The 12,319-nt window shown below is 40.3% G+C and overlaps 1 protein-coding gene across 21 annotated transcripts in view; it reads left to right on the top strand.

Annotated features, from left to right (window-relative positions):
* The window catches only part of tacc (transforming acidic coiled-coil protein), a 295,278-nt gene that overhangs the window by 106,836 nt on the left and 176,123 nt on the right, over window positions 1-12,319 (top strand). The gene's annotated exons all lie outside the window — the stretch shown is intronic.

Genomic DNA, 12,319 nt, shown 5'->3' with positions numbered 1-12,319 from the left:
ACCAGCCTCTGCAACACTCACACCAGCCTCTGCATCACTCACACCAGCTTCTGCATCACTCACACCAGCTTCTGCATCACTCACCAGCCTCTGCATCACACCAGCCTCTACATCACTCTCCAGCCTCTACATCACTCACACCAGCCTCTGCAACACTCACACCAGCCTCTGCAACACTCACACCAGCTTCTGCATCACTCACCAGCCGCTACACTCACACCAGCCTCTACATCACTCACACCAGCCTCTACATCACTCGCACCAGCCTCTACATCACTCGCACCAGCCTCTACATCACTCGCACCAGCCTCTACATCACTCGCACCAGCCTCTACATCACTCGCACCAGCCTCTGCATCACTCACACCAGCCTCTGCATCACCTACACCAGCCTCTACATCACTCACACTGTCATTACACCACTCACACCAGCCTCTGCATCACCCACACCAGCTCTACATCACTCACACTATCACTACACCACTCACACCAGCCTCTGCATCACCCACACCAGCCTCTACATCACTCACACTATCACTACACCACTCACACCTGCCTCTACATCACTCACACCAGCCTCTACATCACCCACACCAGCCTCTGCCTCACCCACACCAGCCTCTACATCACCCACACCAGCCTCTACATCACTTACACTATCACTACACTCACACCAGCCTCTACATCACTCACACCAGCCTCTACATCACTTACACTAGCACTACACCACTCACACCAGCCTCTACATCACTTACACTATCACTACACTACTCACACCAGCCTCTACATCACCCACACCAGTCTCTACATCACTCACACTACCACTCACACCAGCCTCTACATCACTTACACTAGCACTACATCACTCACACTAGCACTACATCACTCACCCCAGCCTCTACATCACTCACACCAGCCTCTACATCACTCACACCAGCCTCTACATCACTCATACCAGCCTCTGCATCACTCACCAGCCTCTACATCACTTACACTAGCACTACACCACTCACACCAGCCTCTACATCACTCACACCAGCCTCTACATCACTTACACTATCACTACACCACTCACACCAGCCTCTACATCACTCACACCAGCCTCTACATTACTTACACTATCACTACACCACTCACACCAGCCTCTACATCACTCACACCAGCCTCTACATCACTTACACTATCACTACACCACTCACACCAGCCTCTACCATGTAAAGTAGCAATGTTATCTTTAATCTGTTATTACTGTTTCCATAGCTGTAAAGCCATCAGAATAATCTTTGGTAGTAAATCCTTTATATTAACTTCGTACAGAAGTAAATATCTCACTTTAATAAACCTTGTAAGGTGGTAAATTATTCACATTATCCCAGCTTTGCATACTAGTAAGCCTTTTATTTTTATAAATATATGCATATATTTTATATCTCTTACTTTAACTAGACTAATACAAGAGTAAATACCCCTAATTAACTTTATTGGTGTACTTTATACATCGTTAAATAGCTGGTGTTAATCGAACTTTAGTAAATCAAGCATTAATCCAGTTTTACATAAGGCTTCATCGATTACAATTCTACACAAATAAAACGATATATTTTTTACGCATTGTGTGACCACTAAGCCCATGACACCGACCTTGGCGAAGAGTAGTGGAGAAAGTTATGGTAGTGCCTGCAAGTGTTGCTAATTATTTGTATATGATAAATAGGAATATTATGCGTTTTGAAGTGGTTATTAGGGATCGAGGCAACCAGAGTGAGAGAACCCGTGTCAGGTGGTCATTATAGTCAACCAGAGTGAGAACCCGTGTCAGGTGGTCATTATAGTCAACCAGAGTGAGAGAACCCGTGTCAGGTGGTCATTATAGTCAACCAGAGTGAGAGAACCCGTGTCAGGTGGTGAATCTAGTCAACCAGAGTGAGAGAACCCGTGTCAGGTGGTCATTATAGCCAACCAGAGAGAGAATCCGTGTCAGGTGGTCATTATAGTCAGCCAGAGTGAGAGAACCCGTGTCAGGTGGTCATTATAGTCAACCAGAGTGAGAGAACTCGTGTCAGGTGGTAAATATAGTCAGCCAGAGTGAGAGAACCCGTGTCAGGTGGTAAATATAGTTAAGAGTTTTAAAAAAAATCTAGGAATTGATTCCCCTGAAGTGAGGGTTCCTTAATGCTGGAGAGAGGTTCTTGATTCAGGGAATTGGATTTATCCTCCTTTTCCTTGGCTCGAACCAGACTGCCTCACATTCCCCCAGGCGCTGTATCATGAGTTTATCGCTTCTCCCTAATTATAATAATCTAAGGATGGATTTCTTTCACTTTTCAAACATAACTAACGCTTTGCTTTGATTTTAATACGATTTACCCTTCAATAGAGGTAGAAAAGGGCCCTTGATATATATCAGTGTGTGAATGATGACGGTGGTTTATATTCTTCAGGAAACACGTCAGGTATTTCCTGACACGTTTTTTTCTTTTTTTGGTCACATGATTTTTAAACAGTGCTCCCCGTAAAATTGGGATCACACCGTAAGATAGGGAAGATGATTGTTTGTAATTAGTTTCTTGGGAGTTATCACTAACAGTAATGATTATTTCAAGGCTGGTTTATCTTTGCCTGAGTCTGAAGGTTGTATTGGTACGCCTGTCAGACTGGGCACCGAGGAGAGAGCCTGGATGATGTGTTGGCAGACCTGTCAGGCTGGGGCCCAGCTGTGAATCTGAAGAGCTAAACTGTATTGGGACCTTTTCTATTCTAATCTATTCTAGGTGATTCGCCGGTGTGGATCCCGGCCCGGGTCTCTTCCAATTTGGTGACCCGGCAAGGTATTGGGACCTCGTGGCTCAAGTGGTACTGGTACAGTAACGTCTTTGACTCACGGCTGAAGGACCCAGTTTCAAACCCGGGATAGTGGGAAACGGATATTTCCTGGTTTCCCTGTTCACCTAGCAGTAAGTAGGTTGATCAGGGTGTTGAGCGATTGTTGCAGGTTACATCCAGGAGAAGAGGATGAAAAGATTCAAATGGAAATAAGCCACACTCTTTTTCTTGAATCATCGGAGATTACTAACCCTCCTGGTTAAGAATCCAAATATATATTTTTATAAAAAAAAATAGACTTCCGGGAGTAAGGCTCATTCGGTGCAAGCCGTCGCAGCCCTTAGAATCAACAATGACAACAACTAAAGGTTATGTTGGCAGACCTGCCAGACTGTGCAACACCATAACGCTCATTTTCTGCTCTTATTATTGCACCTCGGCTCTGTCAGGGCTCATTCCCAGAGAGCAGCTGGATTAGCGAGCAGATTAAGGATTTTCCCTCTCATCCAGCGGGGCAATAATCCTATATTTATAACTGTGTTCTTCACAGCGGAGTAATTATTAATCTTTACCAGTTGTACCCCTCAAGGAAGGTTCCTTGATGTTGGTGAGGGGCTCTTGATTTAGGGAATTGGATCTGTGCTCCAGTTCCCCGAATTAAGCCTGAATGCCTTCCACATCCCCCCCCCCAGGCGCTGTATAATCCTCCGGGTTTAGCGCTTCCCCCTTGATTATAATAATAATAATAATTTACCAGTTGTAGACTGGACTAGAGGAAGGGAGGAACGAAATATGATAACTGGGGTTGAAAGAGGATTACAAAAGGAAGATCGAAATAAAAGGGAAGTTTATTCACAGAGTAACAATGGATGGAGAGCAAGAACGTGGGGAGAGATCAATAGGGTAGGGGTGTAAGCAGCTGATCTACTTCGCTTATCTGGTACACTTTTAATATGACACGTGTGGGGAAACGTGTGATAAGCAGCTGTGTAGGTATGGCTCGTATCCTTTGTTTTTAACGGAGTGGAAGTCTAGCTCCGGTACGCCAGCGGATGCGGGTATGCAGCAGGGAACTCCAGAGGTTACTTAATCACTTATACCCAGAACTGGTGCACCAGAGAGTGCTTGCTTGGGTATAAAGACACGTAATGCAAAGCAAGATTTTACTTTAGACGATATTTCACTCAGGATTGAGCTTTTATCAGATTAAGAGATTAGAACATTATCACAATAAGAGACTTCATAAGGCTGACGAAGTTGATTCCATTTATCAGAAATCTTTCCTGTGAAAATAGGCTCAAGGGATTGATTTTACACTCTGTGGAAAGACGTAGAATTAGGGAAAAGTGATTGAAGTGTATAAATGGCAAACACGATTAAATAAATGGGATATAAATATTTCTAAAAAACTTCAACCCAAAACAAGACACGCAGCAGTGGATTCAAGTTGAACAGATTTAAATTTAGAAAGTACTGGTTTGGCAGTAGCGTTGTAGATGAGTGGAACAGTCTCCCGGGTAGCGTCGTTGAGGTGAGAACCTAAAGTAGCTCTAAATATAGGTTGGATTGGTAATCATTGTGAATTGAAACTGTTTGGCCTAGGTTACTAGGCATACTGCGGTGTTCATTCTTTTGTTCTTATTACGCTAACGATTGAGCTTTATAAAAACATGTCTAAAATAAAGGCTTACTCTGCAGTGTCGTTTTATATCAATCCGTCTGCTTGTACACAATGTCAATAATAACCAGCTGTTTGTAGGTGCTCCTGCACCACTTGTTTGTTATTTGTGGTATGCAGCTGGCTGTAAAATACATTTTAATTATTTGCCCACGACATAGGCATTTTTCCTTTTCGTTGTGGTTTTTTTGTAATTACCGGGGTTCCTGTTGGGACCTCGAGCATTTTTATGAGTATTTTTTGACATTATTAGGATTTTTAACGGATGCTGATTATTTTAGCTTCGTGTGGCTTTTTTATTGTGCTTTTATTCATTCTAGTAATTTTTGTTATTTGCTAATTTTACATTGTGTAAAATGTGTAGAATTTATTTTTATTGCCAAGAACTCTGAATGATCATCCAGGTCAGAGTATTCTTCATATGTTTAAAACTACCTACCTACACCATATTGTTTAATCATAGATGCCCAGTACTGGTTAGTTCATCGGGGAGCCACAGGAGCACCACTGTTTGCTGGTGTGTGGTAGAGAGGTGAGGGAGCGTGGGAGTGTGTGTAGCAGCGACTGACTTACCTGCCGCCTAGCATGCAATACCATGATTGCCAGACGTAGATTACAATCACTACGTGTCAATCCCGTGATCCATGTTGACCAGGAGCGGAAGTGAATCATGCCATACCCTGTGGAGGTTCACGTAGGATGGTGTACCACCTGGCAACATTATTATTGGTAGTAGTAGTAGTAATGGTGGTGGTGGTAGTATTTCCGTATTAACGAACAGGTACTAAACCTTTCTGCATAACACATTGTGTTAACTTTCACTCACAGGTTTTTGTACCATAAATGTGCACAGAGGAAATTTAGTACCTGGTTTATGTAAGTTTTCTGAAAATTATATTGTTAAAAGTTGTAATCTGAGACGTGGCAGATGCAGTTCATTATAGCCAAGTGTAAGGTTCAAATCCTCGGAAAAGAAAAGAAATTTGACACTTATAATCTATATAACGCACATCTTAGTTAATGTGAATGTGGAAAAATATTTGAGAGCTCTGGTTAGCAGAAATTCAAAACCAAGACAACGGTGCATAAGTGTTTGCAGTAAAAATAATAGAATTCTTGGCTTCATATCAGTAAGTATAAATAATAAACATCTTCAGGTTATATTTTATCTTTAACTTTGGTACGGTAGAACCTCAAGTAAATTAAGCTGCTCAGTTTTGGTCACCGTATTACAGAATGGACATAAATACTGGAAAATATACAGAGAGGGATGACGAAATTGATCCCATGTATCAGAAACCTTTTATACGAACTTGCTCTCTGGGAAGAATTAGGGGAGATATGATTACAGTATACAAATGGAAAATAGGAATAAGTAAATGGGTTATAAATGACGTGTTGAAAATATCTAAGCCAGGATTCGCCGCAGTGGATTCAAGTTTGAGAAATTTAGGTTTAAAAAGGATATAGAACACTACTGGTTTTACACTAACTGTAGAGGATTAGACGAGTATATGAGGGTGTGAGTTAGAGCTACATAGCATGGACCAGTAGGCCTACTGCCGTGTTCCTTCATTCTTGTATTCTTATGATTTTTTTTTCAGATGCATGTAGCGTAGCATATAATTTATACCAGGTGACTAACATTAACGCTTTGCTTTGGCAGGTAAGGCTGTGTGAGGCTGAGCCTAGTGACGATCACCACAGAGAGTAAGTAGACAGTTACACAGAAGTAACGCTGTGTTACAATCTTCAGTTAATAACGTAATAGAACCTAGGCTTAATTTTCGGGCTGGGACAAGAGCAGTACGAATAAGAAGACTTGCACTTAATGGAATCAAACCTGAGTTTGATTCCATTAAGTGCAAGTCTTCTTATTCGTACTGCTCTTGTTCATCTAGCGGTAAATAGTTACCTAGTTGATGGTCAACTATTCTGGGTGGCATCCTGGGCTTTGACAGGAGCCGAGGTAGTTACTATTAAACAGCATCATTGCTTGGAAAAGGATAAGCATCCTTCAAGGAGGTGAGGCTTTTGATTCAAGGAACTGGAGCTACCTTCTACTTCCTTGGAAGAAATATGATTACTACCTATTTCTCTGGCGTTGTATGACCCCCTACGGGTTTATGGCTTCCCTGTGAGTAATAATGATCATATCGAGAAAATCCTAAGAGAGGCTTGATCCAAGGAATCGGACCTTCTCTTTGTTTAGATCGAGTCTTATTGCTTCCCATTTCTCAGCGCTGTCTGACCCCTACGGGTTTGGTGTTTCTCTGATTATAAGTTAAACATGAAAAATATAAGTATTTCGGTAAACCTAACTTGAATATGAATTTAAAATAACTAGGGGAAATGTATAGGTATACCTATGAAGAAAGTAAAGGTATACCTAGGAAGAAAGTAAAGTTATACCTAGGAAGAAAGTAAAGTTATACCTAGGAAGAAGGTAAAGGTATACCTAGGAAGAAAGTATAGTATACCTAGGAAGAAAGTAAAGTTATACCTAGGAAGAAAGTATAGTATACCTAGGAAGAAAGTAAAGTTATACCTAGGAAGAAAGTAAAGTTATACCTAGGAAGAAAGTAAAGTTATACCTAGGAAGAAGGTAAAGGTATACCTAGGAAGAAAGTAAAGGTATACCTAGGAAGAAAGTAAAGTTATACCTAGGAAGAAGGTAAAGGTATACCTAGGAAGAAAGTAAAGGTATACCTAGGAAGAAAATATAGTATACCTAGGAAGAAAGTAAAGGTATACCTAGGAAGAAAGTAAAAGTATACCTAGGAAGAAAGTAAAGGTATACCTAGGAAGAAAGTAAAAGTATACCTAGGAAGAAAGTAAAAGTATACCTAGGAAGAAAGTAAAGGTATACCTAGGAAGAAAATATAGTATACCTAGGAAGAAAGTAAAGGTATACCTAGGAAGAAAGTAAAGTTATACCTAGGAAGAAGGTAAAGGTATACCTAGGAAGAAAGTAAAGGTATACCTAGGAAGAAAATATAGTATACCTAGGAAGAAAGTAAAGGTATACCTAGGAAGAAAGTAAAGGTATACCTAGGAAGAAAGTAAAAGTATACCTAGGAAGAAAGTAAAGGTATACCTAGGAAGAAAGTAAAGGTATACCTAGGAAGAAAGTAAAAGTATACCTAGGAAGAAAGTAAAGGTATACCTAGGAAGAAAGTAAAAGTATACCTAAGAAGAAAGTAAAGGTATACCTAGGAAGAAAATATAGTATAACTAGGAAGAAAGTATAGTATACCTAGGAAGAAGGTAAAGGTATACCTAGGAAGAAAATATAATTATACCTAGAAAGAAAGTATAAGTATGCCTAGGAAGAAAGTAAAGGTATACCTATATCTAGGAAGAAAGTATATGTATACCTAGGAAGAAAGTATAGGTATACTTACCTGGAGTCTACCTGAAGGGTATTCCGGGGGTCAACGCCCCCGCGGCCCGGTCTACGAGCAGGCCCCCCCAGTGAATCAATGCCTGATCAACTAGGCTGCTACTTCTGGCCGCACGTAGTTCAACGTACGAACTACAGCCTGGCTGATCCAGGACCGACTTTAGGTATCCGTCCAGCTCCCTCTTGAAGACAGACAGGGGCCTATTTGTAATTCCCCTTATGCTTGGTGCGAGGCTGTTGAACAGTCTTGGACCCCGCACACTTATGGTGTATAGGAAGTATAGGTATAAGTAGGAAGAAAGTAAGGAAGTAACTAGGAAGAAAATAAGGAAGTAACTAGAAAGAAAGTAAGGAAGTAACTAGGAAGAAAGGAAGTAACTAGGAAGAAAAAGTGGGAAGTAAGGAAGCAACTAGGAAGAAAATAAGGAAGTAACTAGGAAGAAAGTAAGGAAGTAACTAGGAAGTAAGGAAGTAACTAGTAAGAAAATAAGGAAGTAACTAGGAAGAAAGTAAGGAAGTAACTAGGAAGAAAGTAAGGAAGTAACTAGGAAAAAATAAGGAAGTAACTAGGAAGAAAGGAAGCAACTAGGAAGAAAGTAAGGAAGTAACTAGGAAGAAAGGAAGTAACTGGGAAGAAAGAAAGTGGGAAGTAAGGAAGTAACTAGGAAGAAAATAAGGAAGTAACTAGGAAGAAAGTAAGGAAGTAACTAGGAAGAAAGAAAGTAGGAAGTAAGGAAGTAACTAGTAAGAAAATAAGGAAGTAACTAGGAAGAAAGTAAGGAAGTAACTAGGAAGAAAGTAAGGAAGTAACTAGGAAAAAAATAAGGAAGTAACTAGGAAGAAAGTAAGGAAGCAACTAGGAAGAAAGTAAGGAAGTAACTAGGAAGAAAATAAGGAAGTAACTAGGAAGAAAGTAAGGAAGCAACTAGGAAGAAAGTAAGGAAGAAAATAAGGAAGTAACTAGGAAGAAAGTAAGGAAGTAACTAGGAAGAAAGAAAGTAGGAAGTAAGGAAGTAACTAAGAAGTAAGGAAGTAACTAGGAAGAAAGTAGGAAGTAATTAGGAAGAAAGAAAGGAAGTAACTATGAAGAAAGAAAATGGGAAGTAATGAAGTAACTAGGAAGAAAGAAAGTAGGAAGTAACTAGGAAGAACGAAAGTAGGAAGTAAGGAAGTAACTAAGAAGTAAGGAAGTAACTAGGAAGAAAGTAAGGAAGTAGCTAGGAAGAAAGTAGGAAGTAAGGAAGTAACTAGGAAGAAAGAAAGTAGGAAGTAAGGAAGTAACTAGGAAGAACGAAAGTAGGAAGTAACTAGGAAGAAAGTAACTAGGAAGTAAGGAAGTAACTAGGAAGTAAGAAAGTAACTAGGAAGAAAGTAAGGAAGTAGCTAGGAAGAAAGGAAGTAACTAGGAAGAAAGTAACTAAGAAGTAAGGAAGTAACTAGGAAGAAAGTAAGGAAGTAACTAGGAAGAAAGTAGGGAAGTAACTAGAAAGTAAGGAAGTAACTAGGAAGAAAAGGAAATAACTAGGAAGAAAATAAGGAAGTAACTAGGAAGTAAGGAAGTGACTAGCAAGAAAATAAGGAGGTAACTAGGAAGAAAATAAGGAAGTAACTAGGAAGAAAGTAGGGAAGTAACTAGGAAGAAAGTAAGGAAGTAACTAGGAAGAAAAGGAAGTAACTAGGAAGAAAATAAGGAAGTAACTAGGAAGAAAGTAAGGAAGTAACTAGGAAGACAGTAAGGAAGTAACTAGGGAGAAAATAAGGAAATAACTAGGGAGAAAATAAGGAAGTAACTAGGGAGAAAATAAGGAAGTAACTAGGGAGAAAGTAAGGAAGTAACTAGGGAGAAAATAAGGAAGTAACTAGGGAGAAAATAAGGAAGTAACTAGGGAGAAAATAAGGAAGTAACTAGGGAGAAAATAAGGAAGTAACTAGGGAGAATATAAGTAAGTAACTAGGAAGAAAGTAAGGAAGTAACTAGGAAGAAAGTAAGGAAGTAACTAGGGAGAAAAGGAAGTAACTAGGAAGAAAGTAAGGAAGTAACTAGGAAGAAAGTAAGGAAGTAACTAGGGAGAAAATAAGGAAGTAACTAGGAAGAAAATAAGGAAGTAACTAGGGAGAAAATAAGGAAGTAACTAGGGAGAAAATAAGGAAGTAACTAGGGAGAAAGTAAGGAAGTAACTAGGGAGAAAGTAAGGAAGTAACTAGGGAGAAAGTAAGGAAGTAACTAGGGAGAAAGTAAGGAAGTAACTAGGAAGAAAGTAAGGAAGTAACTAGGGAGAAAGTAAGGAAGTAACTAGGGAGAACATAAGGAAGTAACTAGGGAGAAAGTAAGGAAGTAACTAGGGAGAAAGTAAGGAAGTAACTAGGGAGAAAGTAAGGAAGTAACTAGGGAGAAAGTAAGGAAGTAACTAGGGAGAAAGTAAGGAAGTAACTAGGGAGAAAGTAAGGAAGTAACTAGGGAGAAAATAAGGAAGTAACTAGGGAGAAAATAAGGAAGTAACTAGGGAGAAAATAAGGAAGTAACTAGGGAGAAAATAAGTAACTAGGAAGAAAGTAAGGAAGTAACTAGGAAGAAAGTAAGGAAGTAACTAGGGAGAAAAGGAAGTAACTAGGAAGAAAGTAAGGAAGTAACTAGGAAGAAAGTAAGGAAGTAACTAGGGAGAAAATAAGGAAGTAACTAGGAAGAAAATAAGGAAGTAACTAGGGAGAAAATAAGGAAGTAACTAGGGAGAAAGTAAGGAAGTAACTAGGGAGAAAGTAAGGAAGTAACTAGGGAGAAAGTAAGGAAGTAACTAGGGAGAAAGTAAGGAAGTAACTAGGGAGAAAGTAAGGAAGTAACTAGGAAGAAAGTAAGGAAGTAACTAGGGAGAAAGTAAGGAAGTAACTAGGAAGAAAGTAAGGAAGTAACTAGGGAGAAAGTAAGGAAGTAACTAGGGAGAACATAAGGAAGTAACTAGGGAGAAAGTAAGGAAGTAACTAGGGAGAAAGTAAGGAAGTAACTAGGGAGAAAGTAAGGAAGTAACTAGGGAGAAAGTAAGGAAGTAACTAGGGAGAAAGTAAGGAAGTAACTAGGGAGAAAGTAAGGAAGTAACTAGGGAGAAAGTAAGGAAGTAACTAGGGAGAAAGTAAGGATGTAACCAAGAAGAAATAGGTATAAGCAGATAAAACAGATATAAGGAGAAAGTAAAGAAAGTTGAGTTAGAGACTAAGAAAACAAGTCACCATCGTCGTCCTAAAAGAAAGTTTTGGATTATTGACAATGACTCTTGATGCTGGTGGCGAAGGTATCTTGATCCGAGGAACTGGAATCATCCTCTCCTTAATTGGATCAATCCTTATTATCTTCCATCTCTCATAGCGCTCTCTGTTCCCTACGAGTTTAGCGCCTCTCATTGAGTAATAATAGTAATGTAAATAAACGCTAAACCCGTATGTGATATAGGACGAGGTTTATTATTACTTATTATTATTAACATTATTATTTATATTTATGGGAAAGCGCTAGGCCCGTAGGGGCCATGCAGCACCTGGAGTATGGGAGGTAATCAAGATTGATCCGAGGAAGGAAAAGGGCGTTCCAGTTCCTTGGATGAACTGGAGTGGCTGGAGCAATAACTCTGTTTATTAGTTTTGTCTCAGCAAGGTCGTTGGTGACATAGGCTGGTATGTATCCTTGACCTAGCTGACACAGGTGGGTATGTATCCTTGACCTAGCTGACACAGGTGGGTATGTATCCTTGACCTAGCTGACACAGGTGGGTATGTATCCTTGACCTTGGAGACACTGCTGACACAGGTGGGTATGTATCCTTGACCTTGGAGACACTGCTGACACAGGTGGGTATGTATCCTTGACCTTGGTGACACTGCTGACACAGGTTGGTATGTATCCTTGACCTTGGTGACACTGCTGACACAGGCTGGTATGTATCCTTGACCTTGGTGAAACTGCTGACACAGGCTGGTATGTATCCTTGATCTTGGTGACACTGCTGACACAGGTGGGCATGTATCATTGACCTTGGTGACACTGCTGACACAGGCTGGTATGTATCCTTGATCTTGGTGACACTGCTGACACAGGTGGGTATGTATCATTGACCTTGGTGACACTGCTGACACAGGTGGGTATGTATCCTTGACCTTGGTGACACTACTGACACAGGTGGGTATGTATCCTTGACCTTTGTGACACTGCTGACACAGGTGGGTATGTATCCTTGACCTTGGTGACACTGCTGACACAGGTGGGTATATATCATTGAGCTTGGTGACACTGCTGACACTGGGTATGTATCCTTGACCTTTGTGACACTGCTGACACAGGCTAGTATGTATCAATGACCTTGAACATTAAAATGGTATAAAATACCGACAGGTTGTTAGGTAAGACACATATGCAACAGTTAGGTATC

Source organism: Cherax quadricarinatus, chromosome 32 (assembly GCF_038502225.1).
Source record: "Cherax quadricarinatus isolate ZL_2023a chromosome 32, ASM3850222v1, whole genome shotgun sequence".
Taxonomy (NCBI): Eukaryota; Metazoa; Arthropoda; class Malacostraca; order Decapoda; family Parastacidae; genus Cherax; species Cherax quadricarinatus.
Note: the sequence above shows the minus strand (reverse complement) of the source record. Positions and strands in the feature narration are given on the sequence as shown.